Genomic DNA, 24613 nt, shown 5'->3' with positions numbered 1-24613 from the left:
AGCCCCCGATCTTATTTTTTTTAATGTTCTTTAGGACTATCAGAAAATGAGTCTAAATTTCCACTGTGATGAACTTTGTAACTCAACTGGTAGAGCACTTGCCCAGTGTCTGTGAAAGACCTGGGTTCAATGCAACACTCTGGGATGGGTCAGCCAAAAAGAAAGATAGGAATGTTTTGGAGACACTTTCTTTCCTTTTCTTTCCTCTTTTTCTTCTTTCTTTTCCATCTTTGTTTTCTTTCTTTTTTTCTAGGACCTCTCTGTATATCCCTGTCTATCACGGAAATCACTCCATAATTCTTACTGGCTTTCAACTCTCAGTCATTTTCTGCCCATGCTTTCTGGGTGCTGCGATTATAGATGTGTGCCACTATGCACACCTTAGTAGCTCAGACTTCCAAAATTGTCAGGAAAAAAAGGATTTTCCAAAAGTTCCTAACCAATTTGTTAAACCATGGCTCCACTGGGAGGCTACCCCGCTTTGTTTTGTTTTGCTTTATGTTTTGGAGCTGGGGTTTTACTACATCACCCATGCTGGTCTGAAACGCAGGAGAATCCGCCTGCCTTTGCCTCCTGACTGATGGGATTTGCAGACCTGAGCCATTATGAGCTCTGTTGTCCTTCTTGGTATTGCTTCCTCGGTATAACTGCTCTGCTGAGCTCACCTAATGACAGGTTTTTGGCAGTCCTGCTGTAGGAAGGTCATGGTGACTGGGATAACATGCAGTTGCAGGTGTAAGGGTACCTGGATATGGTAATGCCACTTAGGGATGGTAGTTGGTTCAGACACAGTCGAGGAAACCGAGCATCAGGAGTACATGTTCATGCTGGCCTGTGCCGTTGATGTAGCTAGCTGAGCTACCCTGTCTCTGCTTAGTGTTTGTGTTTTATGCCTCCGACTAGGAACCAGCTCTCCTATCCACGTCTGTGTTTCTCTAGTTCATATATTTGGCCAGCTTTCCTCTTGCTTCTTCTTTCTCTTGATTTGCTTCCTTGTGCTTTCTCATTAGCTTAGGCCCTCATGGCCTCATCTTTGTGTTGCGTGCTGGCTTGCAATGCATCCTTTTCCTTCACCTCCGTTCACTGATTCCTTTAAATAGCCCAGTTCCAATAACTGAGAACTCAAATTGCTAGACCTGCCCAGTTCTAGTTTAGCTTTGTTTATATGATGATGCCTCTACTTTTATTCTGCTTGTTTCTTCCGTTTTCTATTGTACAGTTAACAACTGACTTCTCCCATCCTCTGTTTCAGGGGTTTCAGTTGCAAATGGCTGCAGGATCCAGATGGGGTACATGTGTGAGATGGTTCCTGGTATTCACTGTCTTCCTTTTCCTTGAAAAGCTGGTTTTTGTGTTTTCCCTTTGCCATTCTTTAATTTATCGTGAAGATTAATGGATGCCAAGAGACAAGTGATTCTAAGAGGATGGAGAGTGTTTGAAACCCTGACCAACCTAAATGTGCAAAACACATCTAAAGGGAAAGGCTAGACTAGTGCTTGGCTAGTGCTAATGTCTGGTAAGGTCGATCCAAGTTTGCCAGAATATCTGGCTCTACAAGGAAATATGAATAGCTTGAAAGGATTTTTGCTTCCAGTATTTTCAGGACAACAGAGTTATGTTTATAGCTGCTTTAATAATCTCACAGCCTCCGCTTCTTTGTAATTGTATCATTGTCATGTTACTGTATTCTTATGTTATGAAATAAGGGGATGTAGAACAATTGCTGTCCAATTCAGGTTGAAGGCTGGTAGGTTCCTTTGGGCAGAGGTCAGAACTACTGGACCACAGTTGTGAATGTATTTGAGTAAGTTAGAATGAAATAATCTAGGAAAGAAAAGATCATTATACGTACATAAAAACAAGAAAACAGTAGCCTCCATTGGGTTACTAAGAATAAATATTATTGTAAATTTTTTTGTCCTAGCTATATGTTTGTGTATCTTTCATTTAGTGTAATTGTTTTCCCTACTGTGGGTTAATTTCCTTTACTAGATACTCAATGAAATGCCATGAACAAACTATCATTTCCTGTAGACACGTCTTCTTAGCAATACAATATTGGTTTAAAGTCAAGTGACATTTAATGTTTACCATACTGTATGGTAAGCTGTTTTCCTTTTTCATGTTACTTACCCAGCTATTTAAGACTTTTAATTTTTTTCTGCGGGGTATGTGTGTGTGTGTGCGCGCGCGCGCACGCGTATTTATCTTTCCATGTGTATTGGTGTGTCTGTTGATATCATTGTCTTCCTCAAATACTCACCACCTTATAATTGAAGCAGAGTCTCCGTGAACCCAGAAGCCTCCAGTTTGGCTAGTCTAGGTAGACAGCTTGTTCTGGGCAATCCCTGTTTCTACCTCACAAGCACTTGGGTCACAAGTGAGCTATTATGCCCACACTATCCAACATTCAGCTTGTGCTAGGGATCCTAACCTGGGTTCTTCAATTTTCACCGACTGTGCTGTGCCACTGAGCCCTCTCTTCAGCCCCAGGTTGTTACTGCTTTACTTTGTTCATTAGACGGGAGGGAGGGGAGACAGGGAGGGGAGGAACGCGTACGAGGGAGATGTTGATTTGTTTTTTGTGTGCCCGTGTGGAGGGGCCATAGCAGGCTCCTTGAGGTCAGAGGACATCATGCAGAGTCTGTTCTCGCCACCTTGTACATATTGGGGGTTGAGCTCAGGTTGTCATGTGCTTTGGCAGGTCCCTTTACCTGCTGAGTCATCTTCACTGCCCCCATAGGTTTGGTTTTTTTGGTAGTTTTTTTTTTCCTTCCTGTGGTTCTAAGATAAGAACCCAGGACCATGTACCAAGTGTAAGCTAGGCAAACATTCTATTACTGACTTGGCTACATGCATCCATGCCTACTGGGAATTAAAAGTGCTAGGTACTTGGCGGTGGTGGCGCACGCCTTTAATCCCAGCACTTGGGAGACAGAGGCAGGTGGATCTTTGTGAGTTCGAGGCCAGCCTGGTCTACAGAGCAAGATCCAGGAAAGGCACAAAGCCACACAAAGAAACTCTGTCTCGGGGGGAAAAATGCTAGGTAAGTGCTTTGTGAGCCATGGCCTTAAGCCCTCTTTTAAGTTCCCCAGGTTGGCCTTGGTCTTGAAGTGTTTCTGCCTCAGCCATCTGAGTAGCAAGAATTATGGCCATACGCAATCAGCCCTCTCCAAAATCCTCGTTAATAATTGTTGAGACAGGCCCTTTCTGTGTAGCTCGGGCTGGCCTAGAACACAATCCTCCTGTCTCTTTTTGAAGGCTGGTGTGCCAAGGCTAACTCACATAAGTCATTTTAAGTATATGGTGTTTCTCAAGAATTTAACTAGAAGTTCGTCAGCCCTCTCACAGATAGTAAAGGATAGGGATCATTGAGAACTCCATTGATAATTTACCATCACTGAAAAAGTTTTCTCATTCATAAGTCCACTGTAAGCAGCCAATGCTGTGTTGCTCAATGTTTCAGGTAGATTTGTAAGTTGCCTTGGTATTAAAGTCTTGTGATAGTGCTCCTAATCTGTTTCAGCTGCATTTTGCTGAGCTTTCCACATCACTTCCTGTCTAACTTTATTTCATTATGTACCCAAGTCCTAATTAATATTTGAGGTGAAGTCTGATGGTATATTTCAATTCTGTTTCTAGGGGCTGTGCCCCATTGCAGGGTATATATATCTCTGGCTGCATTCCTCTGAATGTTAATAGTTGACTCCACGATGTGGCAGCTAAAAATGTCCCTATATTTGGCAGGAGGGAGACTTAACCCTGCAGCCTGAGGAGGTCCCTTTCTACTTAGAGAATGTTACGAAGGTAAACCTGGATGCTTGAGTTTCAGGGTGAGCACAGTGAAGCAAAGTTAGCAAGCTTATTAAGTATTTAAGCTCATGGGGTGGTGGGGGAAAATACAGTACATAATCTCAAGGCCTCTTGAGAGTTGAGATTAGATATATTTACAATGTCTACGTATATCTCCTGGGGCTTTTGAAACTACATGTCACAAAGGATTACAATAAGAATTAAAGATTAATCAAAGCTTAAACTTTCAAGTTTAAACGTTTAGTAAGAGTATTTGAGCTGGTTTACTTATTTCCAATCTTCGAGAATTTTCTTTTGTAAGTAAAATTGTAATGTGGCCTTATGTGGTAAGGGAGTGTTGATTCATCCTTTGAGTTCCTGCTTAAGGTGATGTCATGGGGTAATCAATCTGGCTCTCAGGACAAAGACCTGAGACAGACTTTCAGGCACCATTCAGGGGTCTGGCACAGGGCATTATAAAAGCTGACAATGAAATTCCTTAGTCTTATCTTTGTGCTTTGAGTCTTAAAGATAAGATAGGTTAGGCATCTCCAGATTTTAAATAGTCATGGATGATTAACATCAGCCATCTAATCAAAAGAGAAGAAAACAGAAACTAAAGGCAGAGATTTCAAGGTTCTGTCCTTGTTTTAGTGACCTCTGGACCAAGGTGAGCACAAGAGCCATTCCTTTTAGCAAAATAAATTCCAAGTCCTTGTTACCAAAAAGCAATGCATGGTATTTCATTACATAGAGTCAATATATTAAAAGATATTACATGTATTGGTTAACATATAGACGAGCAGGTACACACTCAAATTTTTTTTAAATAAAAGGCACATGACCATCTTTTCAGTTTGCCAATTCTTTGTTTTTTTAATGATTTATTTAGGTTTTTTTAATTTGCGTTGGTGTTTTACCTGCTTGTATGTCTATGCGATGATGTCAGATCTTGGAGTTATAGACAGTTGTTTGCTGCCGTGTGGGTGCTGGGAGTTGAACCAGGATCCTCTGCAAGAACACCTGGTACTCTTAACCACTGATCATTCTCTCCAACCCCCAGACGGCCAATTCTGAGTCTCTGAGTTCAACTGTCTGTTGTATCACATTTGTTTATTTATTTACTTTGTATAATCTGTGGGTAAAGACAGTTTTGCCTTTTTATTGCTTGAAAAAAGCCAAAATATTATTTCATAACACATAGGAATTAGAAATTCACATTTCAATGCCTGTCAGTTAAAATAATATTTTATCAGAGCTTAGCCACTCATACATTGAATATACTGTGGTTGCTCTTAAGCTACTATATAGGAGAATACGGAGTAACTGAGACCCCAGAGACCTGCAAAAGCCTCAAACAGTGCTCATTGACTAAACTGCCATGTGATTCTGTATTGTTTTTAGTAGCTTTAAATGCCAGGGTTGAGACTTCGTTATTGGCCAACAAAATGGTCCTCATTCTATTACACTGAGAGCAAAGGAGACCACATTTCTTTACTCCCAACTGTTCCCCGTAGGCTGCCAGGACCTAACCCTCTAAATTCCAAATTGCTTGCTGGATTTAGAGAAAAGCCTCTATGAATTTTTGACTCTGGGTGGTTATTGCCTCAGAATTTTGGCTCTATCTTAGGTTTTTCCACTCTGTCAAGTTTTTGTGCTATACAGTCGGTTCCCCCCACTTTTTTTTCTTGTTTTGTTGTTGTTGTTTTTGTTTTGTTTTGTTTTGTTTTTATAAGGAATTTCTCTGTGTAACAGCTCTGGCTGTCCTGAAAGACCAGGGTAGCCTCAAACGCAGAGTCCAGTACTGTTTCTGGCCTCCCCAGTGCTGGTGCTAAAGACGTGCGCCTCCACCACCCAGTTAGGGCTTGAATTCTTTTTTTTTTTTTTTTTTTAAGATTCATTTATTTATTTATTATGTATACAGTGTTCTGTCTGCACATATCCCTGCAGGCCAGAAGAAGGTGCCAGATCTCATTACAGATGGTTGTGAGCCACCATGTGGTTGCTGGGAATTGAACTCAGGACCTTTGGAAGAGCAAGCAGTGCTCTTAACCTCTGAGCCATATCTCCAGCCCCCAGGACTTGAATTCTTAAATGCTGGCAATCCAAGCATAGCACCACTGACCCCAGCAATCGAGCCTGTTAACTCAGTCACTGTTGGATTGTTGGCAGGGAAGGTCTTAGACGTGAGATACTTCGACAAACGAAAAGAACATAAAACTAATACAATCTTGGTTGACAGTTTAAGTAATATGAACATATGACCTGAGTTCTGTATGGGATTTCATTGACCTAGGATGATTCCTCTGTCATTAGAGTAAATCTGTGCATCCCAAGTAGTTCAGTTTGTTTGTTTGTTTGTCTATTTATTTATTTATTTTTGGTTTTTCGAGACAGGGTTTCTCTGTGTAGCTTTGTGCCTGTCCTGGACCTAGCTCTGTAGCCCAGGCTGGCCTCAAACTCAGAGATCCGCCCGCCTCTGCCTCCCAAGTGCTGGGATTAAAGGCGTGCGCCACCACCGCCTGGCTTCTCGTAGTTCAGTTTAAAGTAATTTATTTCTGCTTCAGTTCGTATTTGTATGTGTATTTGCATATGTGTTGGAGTGAGCTTTCATGTTTATGCAGTCCTGAGGTTCAAAGTCTGCTGGGATAGGGGTTTTTTAATCTAGATTTTACTGATCCACCTTTGTTGGCCGAGCTAGCTAGCCCCAGGGATCCTTTGTTTTCCACCTCACAGCCCGGAGTTCTTTCCTTGGTTTTTTCATGCGCTCTGGGGATCCAGAGGCAGATCCTGATTCGTGAAAGGTAGGACCAACTGAGCCATCCCTCTCTGAAGGATCTCAGGTTTGCAGTTCAAGAGGGACACAGACAAATTGTCCTTTTAGGTAAGACATTTGTTAATGTTACATACAAAAGGCAGCCAGGGCTCTAAGGAGAGTTTATGCCCCAGCAATAAACAACATGGCCAGGCCTGTGAGGAGAGCTAAGGTTCTTGAGGCAGACAAGGGATCTCTCCTTCAAGTTCCCAGGAAGACCTATGTCATGTATTCTTGTCTAAGCATTTGGGGAAGCGGAGAGGAGAAACATCTTGAGTTAAAGAATTCACATTCTGGTGGCCCTGATATATTAAAGTCTCGTAATTTGAGCCTAGAATCAAAATTGGGAAGTGGAAAGGCATTTTTTTTTATAAGTGCGTACCTCCATTCCCATGGAATCCCTATACTTGGAGAGAATGTTCTGGGTTACAGATTCACGAACAGGCTGTGTATAGGATGCTTACCATTTCATACAGCAGCTGTAAGGGTACCGGGACAAAGAACCTATTGCAGGGAGATATGACCTAACTGCTTAAATCTGGCTGATCCACAGTAGGTGCCCAGTAAAGTTGAATTAATGAGTCTCTTGCCGTGACTATTAATATTATATGAATCATCTCTTAAATATAGTTTTTTATGTTACAAGTGTAACATGTTTACATCATTCAGTTGCGTTGGGAGGCAGATGTCCATGCAGGTCAGAAGAGGGTATCGGTTCCCCTGAGACTAGAGGTATAGATGATTGTGAGTCACTATGTGGATCCTGGGAAATGAACCCAGATCATCTGGAAGAGTAGCCCGTGCTCTTAACTACTGAGCCATTTCTCCATCCCTTGATAATGTGTGTTTACTTTTATTTGTTTTTGTGTTTTTGAAACAGAATCTTGCTATAGCCTGTGCTGACTTTCTACTCAGTATGTAGCCCAGGTTGGCCTCAATTTCACAGTGATCTTCCTGCCTCTCAGCCTTCTTGAGTGATGGGATTACATGTAGGTGCATATCATGATAGCCAGCTTTGGAAACATTTTTAGGGTCCTATTGTCAGGAATATTTACAAGCTTGTAACAAACACATGCACTTCTGAGATTAAAGTAGCAGATCCAGAGATGAGCTACATAAGTTTGAGCTGCATGAGATCTTGTCTCAATCAGTCCCTTCCCAAAAACCCACAAAACAAAACAAAACGTAAAAAGTTTAGCATGTTCTTATGTTTCGGTTTGAATACATACAAATCTATCATTGGACAAACATAATCTTCTCAGTATAATTTGTAACTTATAAATCTTAATAGTACCAAACAGAGTACCCTCCAGAGCAGACCTTAAATCGCCTCAAAACGTTTAGCCTACCACACATAAGATTGTACCACTATTATATCCGTGGTAATTACCATTTTGGTCATTTTAGTTTATAGAGGTCATAACTGGGTTCATAACTTTTCCCCGTAACAGCCTACATAGCACCCACCAGTACTATGAAAGTTAGGCAACAGGAATGAAGCTTTTTGGTCAGTACATTTTATAAACAGTATGTGTGGTGTCTTCAGCAATAGGTATACAGCAATCCCACTCCCCAAGACACGGTTTCTCTGTGTAACAGCCCTAGTCCTGGAACTCACTTTGTTGAGAAGGTTGGCCTCGAACTGAGAGATCTGCCTGCATCTGCCTTCTCATTGCTAGGATTTAAGTATGCACCACCATTGTCCGACAGGTATACATTTTTTTAAACAGTATTTTGATAACAATGGGTAACTTTTTGTGATGGTATATGAGTAGCCTAGGGTCAAAGTATGCTATAAATGCTCTCTTGCACTATTTAACATCCCTGGCCTTTAGAGAGTAAATTCTAATATGTCTCTTTCTGATGGGCAGTTGATGTTACTCACGCTCAGAAGCATTGCTCTCAAATATCCCAGAAACTTAGTCATGCTAAGCTTGGAAATAATAGTGAGGTCCCTTGGGACTTTTCGGGAATATTAGTAAGTAGGGAATGTCAAACTTTCTGGCTTGTCTATAGTACTTGTCTAGTAAGATCCCGAGTCTGACCACAGTACTGGTAGGAACTCTGGGAGGACTAAGTTTACTAGCTCTGCAAAGGGCTAATGAGTGCTCCTATCACTTTAGCATGGTTCAAGGTGAACACGCCTTTCTGAGTGGAAGGTCCTTGACCAACTATTTGACTCTGCCCATCTGGATTAGTTTGTATGGGAGGGGAGAATGGAATGCCTGCACCTCGAGGTAAATGCCATTCTTTTGGCTGAGAGATAATAGCCTTCCTTTAATACGCTTTTAATGTCACTGTAAAATTACTGCTATTATATTTTATTAGAAAGTCATCAAACTAGTTAAGTGCAGAATTCAGTCAAAGAGTACCTTCTGGTAACAGTAGATGCCATTTCTGAACCTTAGCCTAATCTAATAGAGAACTCCCTTTACTAGGAAGCCAAGCATTTCTGGAGAACAGCATGTTTACTTAAACATTTTAAAAGTTATGGTTTTTTTTTTGGTTTTTTTTTGTTTTTGTTTTTTTGCCTGATCATGTTACAGAGGTGTTAGAGGATAAATAGGTAGGTGTCTGTTCTTTCAACATATGGATCGTGGGGATCAAACTTGGCAGCACACATATTACCCACTGAACAGTCTTACCAGGCAAGTTTACTTACTTAAAAATATGATCCCCCTACTTACGAGTTCAGCATCTCTGCCCAGCTAGTGTTGCAGCTGTCAGGAGCAAGAAAAACTGGCCTCTTGGTTTTTGGCTAGATCACCGCCCAGCTTTTTCTTTTTCAGGTTTGCCTTTTGATCCATTATAAAACTACCAAGACAAAGATTCTTTATAGCAAGTGCCATCAATCAAGCCCTACATGGTTTTTCTAGGTCCAGTCCCCCTAGATCTTCAACTTCCTTTTAACATTTTAGCTTTTCTCTACATAACATTCTTTTTCTCTTTCTCTATGGCAGTCATTCTCAATGTGTGGGTCAAGAACCCTCCTTTATGGGTCGCCTAAGACCATCAGAAAACAGATATTTACATTATGATTCATTACAGTAGCAAACTTAGAGTTTTGAAGTAGTAATGAAAGTTATTTTAAGGTTGGGTGTCACCACAACATGAGAATTGTATTAAAGAATTGCAGTCCTAAAAGTCACTACGATTTACCCTGCCCCCTGAGCCATTCCACATATGAGGCTTGTTGCATGGTTACTCAGCCATTTGACCTTTAATGTACTCTGGAAGCAAAACTTGGGCACAATCTGGGAGCTTTCTTTACTTAAAAGATACAAAGTGGTCCCCCAAATGACGGCTTGGTGTTAGACTTACTTACCCTCAGGGCAGCCTGTTGTGTCTTAGGAAGCCACATCTTTTTGGCCATTGCTGACCTCCACAGTCTTAACACAAGGGTAAGTGGTTTGAGAAAAGGGACACAGATCCTTATATAGAGTGTCTGCTCAATACAGAGTTCTCAGAGTAGGACCCATTGATTTTTAGGTATGAGCATATCTTAACTATGGTTGCCATAATCGGGCTCCTTTCTATCTGTGAGCTGACTCAAAACTAAAGCAAGCAGTATTAGTACTAGCTTGATTAATAGCTTGGCTTCTCATCTATTGCAGAGCAAAATGGAAATTCTAGGAGAGGAATAGTAAACTAGTATTCAGGAATTCTGTTCCGAAGTTGATGGGTACAAGAGATAGGTAGTTGTCGGGTCCTTGACGGTTTGGGATAAGAGGTTAAGAACATCAATTTGATATATTTTTCAAAGAAGAAAAAGGCTGCATAGTACTTCAAAGAGCTAACAATCTAAGAAGAGTGTACCCTCAGCAACTACTAGTACCAGTCCTTATCTAGCTTACTGACTGACCTTTCGAGTGTTGAGTGTGTAGTTAGCCATCACTTATGGCGTAGCAAGTTGACTTTAAAGACTAGTTTTCTCTTCACAATTAAGAATATTCTTTTAAGAAGTTAACTAACACCTTATTTGTTCCTCAGGGATAAAATTCTAAGTTAACCATTAGTCATTTATGTGTGCTGGTGAAATTTCAAGTTTCTCTTGTTCAGAAACTAGAGAAGGTCTTTTTCACATGACTGTAGTTTTCACTCGTCTCTGCGACGTAAGCACGGGGAGTTGTTTATACAAGTGCTATTATCTGTGTTTTCCTTGGAGACTTGCTGTACCCTGCCTTTTAAATTAGAGGAGTAGTATATATTCTGAAGGACACGGTTTGTGCTTGCACTTGAAATTAGGTGGACTAAGAAAACCAATAACGTTAGGTGTAGACAAGATAATATGATAATTCGATGGTTTTATTTTCACAACGGAGCTTGTGGGCATTAACATTATTTATGAAAGATTTGTTTTTTGTTTGTTTTTTCTAGACAGGGTTTCTCTGTGTAGCTTTGCTCATTTCCTGGAACTCACTCAGTAGCGCAGGCTTGCCTCAAACTCCGACATCCTCCTGGCTCTGCCTCCCGAGTGCTGGGATTAAAGGCGTGAGCCACCACCACCCTGCAAGATTTGTAATGAAGAAACTAAAGAATACTCTTGTCATCAGGAGGAGGAATGAGCCTGAATGTAGTAGTGTCCTTTACTTTCCTAATCCATGTTAGAAAAGTTCGTGATAACACCAAGGAAGGTAAATTTTTTGTCACTGTCATGTAGAATGGCTAAAATGAATTGTATTCCTCACACAATATTCAGTTATGACCTTGGAGATGAGGTGCTTAGTGGTGCCTATTTTTTTATGACCCTGAATGTATCCATTGTACTTACTCACATCCCAGTATCATCACATTAAAAGGCATACAGGAAAAGAATGATATGTTGTACTTTAATCTTGAGAAGTAGCAATGTTATAATAGAAGATTATTCCACGTTGTCCATTCCTCTACATGCACTCACACGTTACATACTCAAGATTAAATAATAATAATTTTTAAAATATAGCATGATTTGGCATAATGATAAATTCATGTTACCTCTGCTTTCAAGTACTTGAGGCAGGTGAATTGCCCCCTTCTTGATTTTTAAATTCAGATTCCAGCACCTAGGGGACCTAAAAAAGTGCTAGGTTATGGAAGGGCCAGGTATACAAGAGGACACCAAGAACTACTGATAACTAAGGAGTTTATTAGATGCGTTATTAATGCCATGGAAATAGAGACAATGAAGCGATACATGTTGACCTGCTTCCCACAGCATACTGAGAAGCATTTAGTTCCCAACAAGAAGAGAATCAGGGGTCAGAGGGCATAGCAAGGGGTTTTTTATTTGTTTTTGAGGATGATGGTAGCACAAATCTGTAGTTGGGTTTTCTGACTCCCATTCAACAGCTCAGAAAGGGGATTTGGGAACAGGATGTGGCACTGGATATCTTGCTACTAGCAAATTAGCTACCTTAGGGCTAACAGAATATGTCCCAGTAGGGTGCCTGTCCGTATCTATTAGAGAAGGCTTGAACGGAGTGGAGAATGCTTTATGGCAGGTTCAAGAGAATAATTACCTTTTCCCCTGTATTGTAGAGTGTGGGTAGTATTTCTGTATTTGTTTCTCTACTTGTCTGCCTTAGTAATGTTGAAATGCCCCATGTGAGACATAAAGACTATTTTTTCATTGGAAAGTAAGGGTGTGTTTCCTTCATTTCTTGTTTACCTTGAGCTAAATCTCACAATTTAGAAGGATAGTTTGTGTTGTACTCTCTTCTCGGTCTCTCACATAGATCCTACCCTGAAGGTGTTTTCCAGTGGAGTGCCTGCAATTGCACCCATTAAGCAATCAGATTTGGCCAGTCACATATGGAATTTGACTAAGGTCACGTAAACAAAAGTGGATCATTTTATCACAAATGCAAAGCAGTCCTTAAAGTTTTGGGATTCCTAGCAGCCACTGCCTATCTCCTAAGTATGTGTTATCTAGGAAACTTAAGATACAATTCTGCCTGGTATGCAGTATCCCTACCCTTTGGGAAACATCAGTTTACCCAGTGGTCAAATGATAAAACTCAAGGCCATTGTATCATTTGCAAATGATCAAGTATGCATTAGTAATAGCACTAAAGTCCTTTACCGTAATCAACTAGGAATTTTCTGCTGTGGTTTCAACATTATGCTGATAAACTGGGTTATATTTTGCCCATTAATTTATTGTTTAAGGTGGTCTGAGGATATAATGACTCATAGTATTAGTAGTTTCTCATTAATGGTATTAGGGTAATTTGACTGCTTTAAGGGGTACGAATACCAAAACTTCTGTTCAAGAATTCTAGTAAGAATTAAGTTTATGTGAAGCATAAAAGTTGAGATTTTGACAAGCTTCATAGCTACAGCAGGCTTTATTTAATGCCAGAGACATGGTATCTGGATTTCTGACAACTCCGTGATCAGCCACTCAGTGACCAAAGTTCAAGAGAATGCTGATTATGTGCTTTAAAGTGATTTTGATTATTTGTTTTTGTTTTTCGAGACAGGGTTTCTCTGTGTAACCCTGGCTGTCCTAAAAGTCACTCTGTAGACCAGGCTGACCTCGAACTCCGATAGATCCCTCTGCTCTGCCTCCCAAGTGCTGGAATCAAAGGTGTGCGCCAACACAATCTGACTTTAAGCTGGTTTTGGTTGTTTTGTTTCCAACTAAGTACAGTGAAGGGGGACAGGGTCTTTTGTTACGTACAGAAAGGGTTTTCGTTAGTCAAGTCATTTTTGACAATGCAGGGTTTGTTGTCTCATTTTGTAACCACCAGATGTCTGGGGTAAGGGAAACCCCCAAATATCTGGCTTAGTAGAACTTTGAGTTTAGTTTTAGGGCCTTGGCTTTGTGTGTAAGTGGGTGTTTTATCCCATATCTTTATATACTAAGGAAATGGAGTATCACTGCTGGTGAGCGCAGCCTCTTACCACGTTTTTTGGGCTCTAGAGTGATGAAGACCTAGCCTCCTCACAAGCATGCATGAGCACATGTACCTGTGCACACACATGCATACACCCCATACACCCAAAAGAACATTTTGTTTGTCATTTCTGTGTATTCATAAAGGTAGTATTGTAAGATTTTCTAAGTTTCCACTTTCTAATGTATTACTGAACAGTATATTGTCTGCTTAGGCAGCAAGCTATGTATATTAACCAGTGTTAACATACTACTAAGTTTTTTTCATTTGTTTGTAAGACCTTTGATCAAAAAGAGGCCTATTTTTCCTCTGGAGAAACATGTGGTGTCTCCAGTTTTCTTTTTAGTGGGTTTACTGAGTGAGACATAGAGAAAAAAACATACCGCCAAGTTTGCTACTCAAAAATATCCAACAGAAGCTGGCCTGTGGTGGTGCACACCTTTAATCCAGCACTTAGGAGGTCAAGGCAGGCATATCTCAAGAGTTGAAGTTCTGCCTGATCTACAGAGGGAGTTCCAGGACAGCCTATCTCGAAAACACCAAAAACAAGCAAGGAAACAAATTTCAATAGAAGCCTCTAAAGCAGCCAGCTGGAGTTCCCAATTGAGAGAATGCTGGGCAGAGCAATGAATCCTCTTATGTGAGTGTTTCAAGTAAAAGAACAAACACTGATATTATAGCTAAGATAAAACATTATCAAATGTGGAACACAGGAGAAGCTTGAAAATCACATCAGTTGTTCCCAGTGGTTTCTTTCCATGATTAACCTCTTTCCACTGTTGACCCCGCTACGGGATAAGCCGTCCTAGATGTTTTGCGGGCACGATGACTTCAATTAATTATGAAAGCTAGGCCTTAGCTGAGGCTTTATTCCAACTAGTTCTCATAACTTGAATTAACCTGTCTCTATTAATCTACATTCTGCCATGGGCTCAGTTCCTCTGTCTTCAGAGTATCGCTGGAGTCTCTGTAGTGCCTATCCTGCTTCCTCTGAGTCTGACTGGTGACCCACCTTTCTTCAAATCTTTATTAAACCAGTCAGAAGGCGCCTTGGCAAAGTCAAAGTGTAAACAAGTATTCCACAACAGAACACTTGGAAACAAACATGCTTGTTTGTGAAGCGTGGGGGAAGGGGAATCATAACCTCTCTTCCCTTACTTAGCCTTTCTGATCTCAAACAACACTTGGCAATTTACCAGTGTAATATCCACAACACCCGAGCTCACGCTGAACTTAGATTCTCCAATTCCAGCTTCACCAGTGCTGGGAATAAAAGCAAGTGCCATCATAGGGACGGGTTTTTGAGTGTTGTGGTGACTGGCGTTTGCAATACTTTTCCTTCTATTACTCCTGTATTAGAGTGTTTAGTTGCTTAATTGGAAGACTTAAACATCCTGATAGAAATAAATGCTTTCAAATTTTTCTTTATTTTGAGCCATGCGCATTATATATATATATGTGTGTGTGTGTGTGTGTGTATGTATGCGTTTGTGCGTATGTGTGAATGACATTTATTTTTTTTTTAATTTTATTTTATTTTACCGGTATGTTTATAGAGCACTTTGATACTGTCACAAGTCTTTTACAGCACTTCCTATTTTTTGGCCTTGAACTCCCAGGGATCCACCTGACTCTACCTCCCAAGTGCTAGATTTAAGGGAGTATGTTAACACCACCCTGTCTGGCATATACCATTTTTCCCAAGCCTTATTCTCTTTATTCAATATTTGTTGTGCTGATTAATACGTATCAACTTAGTCTCCCCCAGTCTTCACTCTCCTTGTTTGGTAAATAGCTATCGTGAGTAAAATGCTGTTTCTCATAGTAATGTTTTGGCTCCCCCACCCTTTTTTCTGATTGTTCTAGTATTACAATTAATCTTTTACCTTGAAATAATTGTTTTCAATTTAGTAGTAAAGTTCACTGTGTCTCCATTTCCTTTCCAACTTTTGTACTATATAAATTAAATCTGTATATGCGAGGCACATTAACATGGCTTTCTCGTGATTCCATTAACTAGTTATAGTTCAACTTGACGATGAGAATGATGTTTTCAGCTTTACTGGTGCATTGGAATTTCTGCCTCCTGTCCTGGAGGGCTTTCTTTCGTCCTTTTGAGATGATGTGCTGCTATTGAATTCCTCTTCCTTTTGTTTACCTATGAAGGAATGCTGCAGGTTCTCATTTTTCATGAAGGTCGATTATCCTGGGTAATTTACATATTTGTCATACTTGGTTCGTGTAGATTTTTTTTAAAATCAAACTGAGTGTTTGACCATTATCCACATTTTTTATTTCTCATTTGCACTCTCGTTTGTGACTTTCATTAAATCTGCTGCTGACTTACTGTGGTTCTTCTAAGATACCTCATGGTTGTGTGCAATACTTAACTCTTGTCAGTAGTATTGTTTACTCTTTATGTTTGATTTAAACTTGGTATTTCCCTTTCAACAACAATTTGTGGTAATGTTGAAGCTTCCCCACTTTAGCTTCTTTGAGCCATGAATACATTATATGATGCAGTCCTTTTCTATATCTAGAGTGTCTTGTTTTCATTGCTCAGGTTTGAGGCCAGGACCTTGCATATGCTAGGCACATATTGGACTTGCACACCCCTAATAGTGAAAATCAACTTGACTCTTTAACTTCTTTGAAGGGCTCATTAGAAGAATTTGGTGAAATTGGAAGGCTAGAGTCTACTAGTGTACCTAGTTTATAGGTTGAAATCAAGCTCAGAAACTTGTGTATCGGGAATATTATCTTTTTGGAGGCTGTTGCTGGGTCTTAGTGACAGAGGACTTCCCTAGCATGCGTGTTGCCCAGGACATAGCATTGAAAAAAATTGGGGGAGATTATTCAATTCAACCTACATATAGTATTTGGAGACGCTTTCTATGAAAATAACAATCAAATTTTCTATACATACTTGATTGGTGTTATGGGAGAATCTCATGTGAGATACTTTCCCTTTATATACTATAAATTTGATTGATACTATCTCACTATATTAGGTAAAATATCATTTTTGCAGACATTAATTGACGGTTCTGACAGTTAAAAAGAAGATTTAATGTTGTAAGTAACAGATTGTGGAGGAAATTTGCATTCTGACATCCTTATTGGCCTTGGATTCATGTAGGGTATTTTCTGCTCCTGAACTAAAGGTTGATTGACAAGAGGGCTACCAGAAAATGGGTTACATTGAAAGTTTTCATTTCTTTCAGTGTGGATGAGAATTAGGCTTCAGACATTATCTAGAAGTACGGAAGCTACTGTTAAGTGCAGAGAAATGACTATTAGATTTATGAAAATTTGTCAATTTCAAACTTTAAGGATAGAAAGGCTTCAATTTCAAGTAAGTTGTGAGACTGTAAACTGAACCCCCAACCCAAGTTCATTAAGTAAGAACATTGAGAACAAACTTTTTTTTTTCATTTACAAGTAACTTCATTTGGTGGGGAGGTGCTTTTTAAGAGTCTCTCTCCTTCCCTCTCTCTGCCTCTGTCTTTCTCCTCCCTCCTCCCAACCCCCCTCTCTCAGACTTCTTTGTAATGTTGAGCTCAGTATGTTTCCCTACAGTTCAACTCATTTATTAGTAGTTTTTTGGACCCCCATTCAACAATCCTGCTTTCGTTGTCCTTTGAACAGCCAGGATACTGAATTTAGTCACAGTTCCTGCCCTATGTGAGTTATCAATCTAGTGAGAGAGATCAGCGTGGACATAGAATTCGAGCAATTTGATATATATACTCTTTAGGGAAAAGACGTACAAAGTGCCCTGTGGTTCAGAGGAAAATCATTCTACTAAGCCTAAAGATGCCAGAGGTCCAGGTAACCGATGTCTTAAAGGTTGACTACTTAGTCACTGAGAGGTTTGGGATAGGATATCTAGAGGGACCCTGAGATGGATCTTAACAGAGAGGACGTTTGGTGAAAAGCATGAACATGGACTCGTGAATTGGAAAATAATTCATGACATTGGGCTATAAATGTTGCTAAGCTCAGGGCCTTGGCTTGGATTTGTATTATGAGAATTTCCAGACAGGGAGGCTTCTGAGGATTCTAGTGGTAGTGCCGAACAATTAAAGGCAACAGTTCTTGTAGTGTATGTAAAAGGGTTAGCTAGAGGCAACTTACTGGATAACTAGAGAAGACAAGCAAGAAAAATAAACCAAAACTTCATGATTGTGAAGAATGTGCACCCCTAGTCTTATCACTTTTCTCTCTCTCTTGTTCCATCGATGGATGTTTAGTTTACTTTTCATAGAATACATTAAATTATTGGAAACAGCCATACAGCAAGTAAGTGCTGATTCTCAGTGCGACACTGAAATAACAGCAGGGCTGTTAGCATTCTCATCCCATCTACTCTACTTTCACTGGCAGTTTCTCCACATTTTTTTTGTTGTTTTTTTTTTTTTTGGTTTTTCGAGACAGGGTTTCTCTGTGTAGCTTTGCGCCTTTCCTGGAACTCACTTGGTAGCCCAGGCTGGCCTCGAACTCACAGAGATCCGCCTGGCTCTGCCTCCCGAGTGCTGGGATTAAAGGCGTGCGCCACCACCGCCCGGCCATCCACATTTTTATTTGTTATTTGTTATTTTTTTTTAGACAAACATTCCCCCCCACCCCTCCGGATCTGGGGACCGAACCCAGGGCCTTGCGCTTGTTAGGCAAGCGCTCTTCCACTGAGCTAAATCCCCAACCTCAGATTTTTATTTTGTTCTAAATAAAATGTGAGGGATTTAAAAGAAATAAATAGTCTTTGTTATTGGATCCATTGCTTCGTTAGAGACTTAAAAATGTTTATTGTTTTATTTTCAAAACACAAATATATGCAATAATTGAAACTAGCCAGTGTTGACTTTCTCCTCTCAAAGCAACTTAAAGCGTGGCATGTTGTCATATGCATATAATCCCAGCACTGGAGATGCTTACATGGGAAGATGACCTTGACTTTGATGCCAGTCTGGGATTCATAACAAGACCCCAACTCAAACAAAAAAAACCCATAAACATGATTTCTACTTCAGACTTGTACTATTAATCTTTAGGATTCAAGTAATGGATTTATGACTAGAAGAAATAGTAGGTGGCTTTTTTTTTTAAGAGCACCTATATTAATCACTAACTTGGAGTACTTCAAGGGGAGATTTGGGAAAGGAAGCACTGAGCTATGCAGGAAAACAGTGAACCTAGACTTTGGGCCTTGGCATTAGCTAGCCTGTTCTTAGACTGCTTCCATAGTTACTGATGTCATTTTTTCCCAGTAGTTAAGATTGCTTAGAATGTAAGAGGTTATTGAATTTGTTCAAGTCTGTAGAAAAGGCAAGTAATAGTATACTGAAAGATATGTCAGTTACAGTTACTGTTAATAATGGTGTTTACTATGACAGGGATTAAAGAAGAGAGATAAGTACCACTATAAATGTTGAATTGTCAGTGATATTAGCAGAGAGAAAACTTCTCTTCAGTGATTCTCGTGTAAAATCACTTTAGATATTTTTTCTGCTAGTCCATGTAGAAAACTAGACGGTTTTTCCATCCTTATTCTGATTAATGATCTATTGCCTTTGCTCTTTGTTCTAAGTTAAAAACTGTTGAAGACCTGCGTTACACCTGAATGAAGACGTTTTTATAACCACAGAAAAGGCTGCTTTGGAAACCGTCACAGCAAAACTGAAACCTAATTCTAACTGTTCAGTAGCTATGTTATGTAACGCTTATACCCAACACGCCGAACATTGGTTTCAATCACGCCGTGCTTAATTTTCAGGGTTCCATGAAGATATGTGTGAAGCATATCATAGGCACTCTATAATTAACAGTTTGTTAGTTCTTAGGACACTCAACGCATGGGAGAAAGAAACAACAGCACACTTTGGTGCTCAGGACTTCATGGATCCAGCAGCAACCTGGAGTGGTGCTCACCTGAAGAAATCCTACTCGGATGGATATAATACAACCTGCTAAGTGTTCTAGCACTTAGCAGGTTGTATTATCATTGTCCGTGGCTATGGCTCTCGTCTATCAGACTAAATCCTTAAGGGCAAGGACGGTGCCTTATTCATCTTTGTATTCGCAGTGCCTAATCCAGTGCACATTGTAGGCCTCATTAAATGTTTGTTGAATGAAAAAATGAATCATCAACAGACATTAATTGGGCGCCTGCTCTGTGATCTCCATGGGCTCAGCTTGTTCCTGCCAGTTGCCTACAGCATCCGAGGTCTCTTCAACGTACTTCTGAAGCTTAATCCTGTCTTCTCATTCTTGGAATGAAGACTGTTCTGTGTAGTGTAATGATAGTGAATATACTTTATCTTGTGGACCATTTCCAATTGACTGATAATGTGTGTCTCGACTGTGTTTTATAAAAAGGATTCTATAGCAAGTTCTAATCTATGCTGAGGGTGTAAAAGGGAGAATAGAAGCCCGAATACCTTAAATGTCATATTTGATCATGTGTTTTCTATGAAACATTCAGTTTATATGCCTGTGTTTTGGAATTGCCTGCGTTTAGATGTTGTGTAGCTCCTGTTGCTACTATAATTGCTACCAATTACTCCCTAGGTTGAACCACAGTGATCATTGAGTAAAAGCTTCATCCTTGCAATATGGGGTCTGCTGTTATGGTTGGTATTCAGTTTGTCCTTTTCAACTTTGCCCAGCTTTCCCCTTAACTACATTTATTTCCCCCCCCCAATGTAAAAGTGAAGAGCCTTTATTTTCTTTTCTTTTTTATTTTATTTTTCTATTACCACCTTGATACAGTACAAATTCTTATCCTAAGAGTGAAATGTTTCACTGAGGCTTGCCCAGTGATTGAGTAAAACCAGAGCTTATTATGGGTCCCCCCTGCTAGGTAGCCCCTTAACTACATTTATAGGTAGACTTCCACAGTCCTGTCTACCAACTACTAAACTCATGTTTCCTTTTTCTTATGTTTACTTAATTTCTAGTATCCCGTAAAATATCTTTCTGTTAACGTATGTGACAAAGAGAATACATGTTAACCAACCCTTTCAGCACCCTACAGCGAGTCATATAGTCACCCTGTTCCTATGGGAGAAAATCAGCTGTGTTTGCAGACCTTCAAAGAGACATTGTAGATGGGAATGAAGGCCTGGGTGATACATATGAGCGTTAGAGAGTATATTAGTTACTTTTCTAGGGCTGTGAACAAAAATGCCATGCCCAAAAGCAAATTGAGGAGAACACGCTTTATTTTGCTTTTAGCTCCAGAAGGATATATTCCACATTGGCATGGCAGGGAATACACAGCAACAAGCAGGGAGGCATGGCTTCAGGATCAGCAGGTGGAACAAGAACAGGAAGTGAGGCAATCCAGAAAACCATCTTGCCCCTAGTGGCATCCCTCTAGAGAAATTCCACCCCTGAAAGGTCCCATAAAATTCCCAAAAGTTACCACCAACTGAGGACCAAGTGTTCAAATACATAAGCGTAGTAGGATTGCTTTTTCAAACCACCCAGGAGGGTAAAACCTACATCTCGGTAGAATATGGTAACTTTAGATGAAAGGAACTATCTGTTCACTGATGCATGCCGATCTATAAAGGAAAGACAACTTAAGAATGAAAGCTCTCCATTTCAGACATGGGCTGTGAGGAGTCAGCTATCCAGGGACACAGTTACAGAGATGGAGCTGCTGTTAGGTGAACTGCAAAGTATGGATTAGGAACACTTTCTAATGACTCCTTAGGCACAAAGGCTAGAGTAGACAGTTGACATGAGAATATAGGGCGCCTATCTGGTGATTACAGAAGAAAAAAAAACAGCTTTATTGAGCTTAATTGTTGCCTTAATTGCCTTAATTGAGGAGGGCAGCTAGCAAGAAAAGAAATGGATTAAGTGGTCCTGGAAGAATCTGAGGTCCGGAGTAGACTTTGCCTAAAAACCATAATGGAGAACATACATGGTTTTCCTTCTTGGTTTGAAGCAAGATCTATCCAGGTAGTCCTGACTGTAAACTCCTACATAGGTCCGGCAGGCCCCAAACTTGTAACAGTCCTGCTTCTACCTTCCAGCTTTGTGATTATGGTCATACATGGGCCACCGAACATGGCTCATGTTGACTTCTGGAGACATAGGACACTGGTAGAGCATTTGCCAAGAAAACATCAGACATGTAAGGTTCAATTCCCAGTATGGCCAGGGCTGATTATATACAATATTTTAAAAGTGCGTAAGTTCATTAAACAAAACAAGGTGGGTGAAATTTAACAACTTACATCACCACCAATAAAAGCCATTCTTGGATCAGGAAACATCCAATTGATTGGCTCACGTGCTCGTGTTTTCCTATTGCTGTTGGAAAATGCAGAGAAATGGCATTGAGGATTTAGAAGATAAAACACAGAAGAAAGTATTATGAATGAACACTGCAAGCAGACTTATTTGCTGTGTATCCTTGTTTCTCATGCTTTCTTCCGTCCTCAACATGGAGTCTTTTGGCCACAGAGTTTCTCTCTGTGTCCCTGGCTCTCCTGGAACAGGACCCTTCGTTTCAAGTTACACAAGGGGAAAAATAAGAAAAGAGCAACAGGGTTGCCTAAAACCTCGTGATGCTCACCAGAGAACAAGGGGCTTTTTTCAGTTACATGCCACTCCTTTCTTGTGCATTTATGAATGTGCACGATTCCTTCCCAGTGTTCCTGGTAGACTACTTACACTTTTAGACCCCCCACAGTCAAAAAATCCCCAGTCTGCAGTGCAGTATCAGAAGACAGGACTCTAAAGCTGTATTTGGGTTTTAGCAGTAAAATACCAGCTTTGCATGAAGATGGTGGGCAGTGCATTTGAAAGTAGCTGCACAGTCTGTTTATAATTCTTTTTCATTCACTAATGAAAGCTGAACTTATCATGACCGCTGCTATACTATAGAGTGCTCATTAGACCGATAACACCTCTTTTGGCAACTGCAGAAGCTATACGCAAGGATAAACTACAGCCACAGTAGCCCCTCTCTTTTTTGCTTGGTCATCAGGTACTAAAATTTGTTTGGTGGTAACTATTGAGTAAATTTTTAAAGTTTTAGTCAATCGTGGACATTAGGAGATTTGGTTAATCTCTTGTGGGTGCTTGGAATAGGACATAGATTTGCAACTTTCAAATATTGTCCCAGTGAATTCCCAGAAGACATTTAAATCAGGCTTTATGTCTTGTCTTGGATCTTGCCTCCTCTTGTTGTGTGTCCTAACAGAATTTTTGTTCTCTTCCCCCACCCTGATGTGTTTCAGGAATCTGTCTTCCTTTCCCTGTTCAGACATGGATCAGTTAAAAGCTCCATTGTGGATCAAAACTCAGTGAATGTTGGGAATGGAATCCATGTTGCTCTTTGGATGTACCAACGGGAGTGGTGCCCAAAGATAATGTAGAGGAATGTTGTAACATGCCCTGTCCAAATCACAAATGCTTAACATTTTTGGCAGATAATGGACCTTGAAAGCTTTTATTAATGGAAGGAGTAAACTTGGGATCTCTGATATTTGTGAATGAATTTAGAAGGCAACTGTTTGTTTCCCCTATGGATACAATGAGTGAAGAAAATGTACTGAATGAGCTCTCTGTCTTCTGTGGAGCACACAATGTGGCTTCATATAACCATAGCTTTTCAGTATCTTGTCACTTTTAAATGTCACTGCTTTTATGGAGATTTCTGTTTACCCGATTAGCAAACAGCATGCTTTCAATTGAGTCTGATACGATGTTAAAAGGCTCAAGGAGAGGAGATAGGACAAGAAGTGCTGAATAGCTGAGTGAAAATGTAGAATAGGGGGACCATGTCCAGGAGACAGTGTCCCGACCATCCTCAGAGCTGCCATAGCCATAAAATGTTAAGCTGGGATCTGATACTTGTCAGTCTGAAATGCGTGATGGGAGATCCAAAATATGAGGAACTGCTACTTTGGAGAAGGATTATAAAATATTTATTTCACATTAGAGGTTTAGAGGAGGTAAACTCCCAGTTTCACATTATTCTCTGTGGGTTTGAGGATTCTTCCCACTGTCAGCTCACTGGGCAAGGTGAAGTGAAAGGTTTGATGCTCTCAGGATGTTGTTGCCTTATCACCTTAGCAGGTGTTGCCCAACAATGGGTCCAGTACATGAAGGAGCAAGAAAGCCAGTGCCCAGTGGACAACAACGTGGCCTTTTGAGTGAAGATCATTGACAAAACAACTTCACTCAGTTGGACTCTAAAAATATAAAGAAGATGCATAATTTTATAACAGTATATACTTGTTACTCTATATTTTTATTCTGGTATTTTTTTCATTTCAAAATTTAAAAGTTATATTTCTATGTCATGTTCTTTGATAAAGACAATATAAAGTCTACATAGAATATGTACTTTACTGCATTTATTTCAATTTTACAGGATTACTGTACTTTTGGACCTTGCCCATTTTTTTTATAACATGTAACATTGTATATTCATTTGTTGGAAAATAAATTTCTACCAATGAATTCTTTTATTTGAAAACTTCTTGGAGCATCATAAAGGTGATTTTGACTTATTCACAATACAATTGTATAAATAACAGTACTACCAGTAGTGAATAAATGTGAATATTTCATTAAACGATTAGAATATAACTTCTCTTTTTGTAAGGTTCTACTCATTTCATAAGTATTGTGTCTTTTGAAATTTTTAATTTATAACTTCAGCAAAAGTTATTCTGGTGTTATAGATATGTATGTAGATATATGTAGTATATGATCTATAGTTCATGCAGAATATTTCTGTCACTTTAGGCAATGGGGTTTGGTTTTTTATACAGAGGATCTGTGTTGCCCTGCCTGACCTTGGATTCTGCAGTAGAATTACAAGTACATGCAGTCATACCCAGCAGTAGGAGGTCTTTTCTATTCATTCCCTTCTTACCTCTATACATGGGAACAACTGATTTATTCTATATACGTAGCTGAAGTTTTGGTTTCTAGAAGGTCAAATAAGCAGAATCCTACAATGCGTTGAATTTGGTGTCTGCTTTAACTTCCTAAATGTAAATTAGATTTACCATTGCTGTTACATGCACCATTAGAGCAATTCCTTATTGCTGAGTAGTGAGTTCATTGTGTGGGAGGACTACAATTTCGGTTGCATTCT

At 39.9% G+C, this 24613-nt stretch overlaps 1 long non-coding RNA gene across 21 annotated transcripts in view; it reads left to right on the top strand.

The window, feature by feature from the left end:
* The window catches only part of LOC128107960 (uncharacterized), a 58299-nt gene extending 34196 nt beyond the window's left edge, over window positions 1-24103 (top strand). For 17 of the 21 annotated variants that reach the window (XR_008217279.1, XR_008217274.1, XR_008217262.1 and 14 more), the window contains one exon: window positions 1253-24103. This is a non-coding gene — a long non-coding RNA (uncharacterized LOC128107960). The remainder of the gene's footprint in view (window positions 1-1252) is intronic. The other 4 variants (XR_008217260.1, XR_008217257.1, XR_008217265.1 and 1 more) reach the window with 4 other exon arrangements.
* Window positions 24104-24613: the final 510 nt, after the last annotated feature.

This window comes from Peromyscus californicus, unplaced genomic scaffold (genome assembly GCF_007827085.1).
Source record: "Peromyscus californicus insignis strain IS unplaced genomic scaffold, ASM782708v3 Scaffold_10__1_contigs__length_136768540, whole genome shotgun sequence".
In the NCBI taxonomy this organism is placed as follows: domain Eukaryota; kingdom Metazoa; phylum Chordata; class Mammalia; order Rodentia; family Cricetidae; genus Peromyscus; species Peromyscus californicus.
Note: the sequence above shows the minus strand (reverse complement) of the source record. Positions and strands in the feature narration are given on the sequence as shown.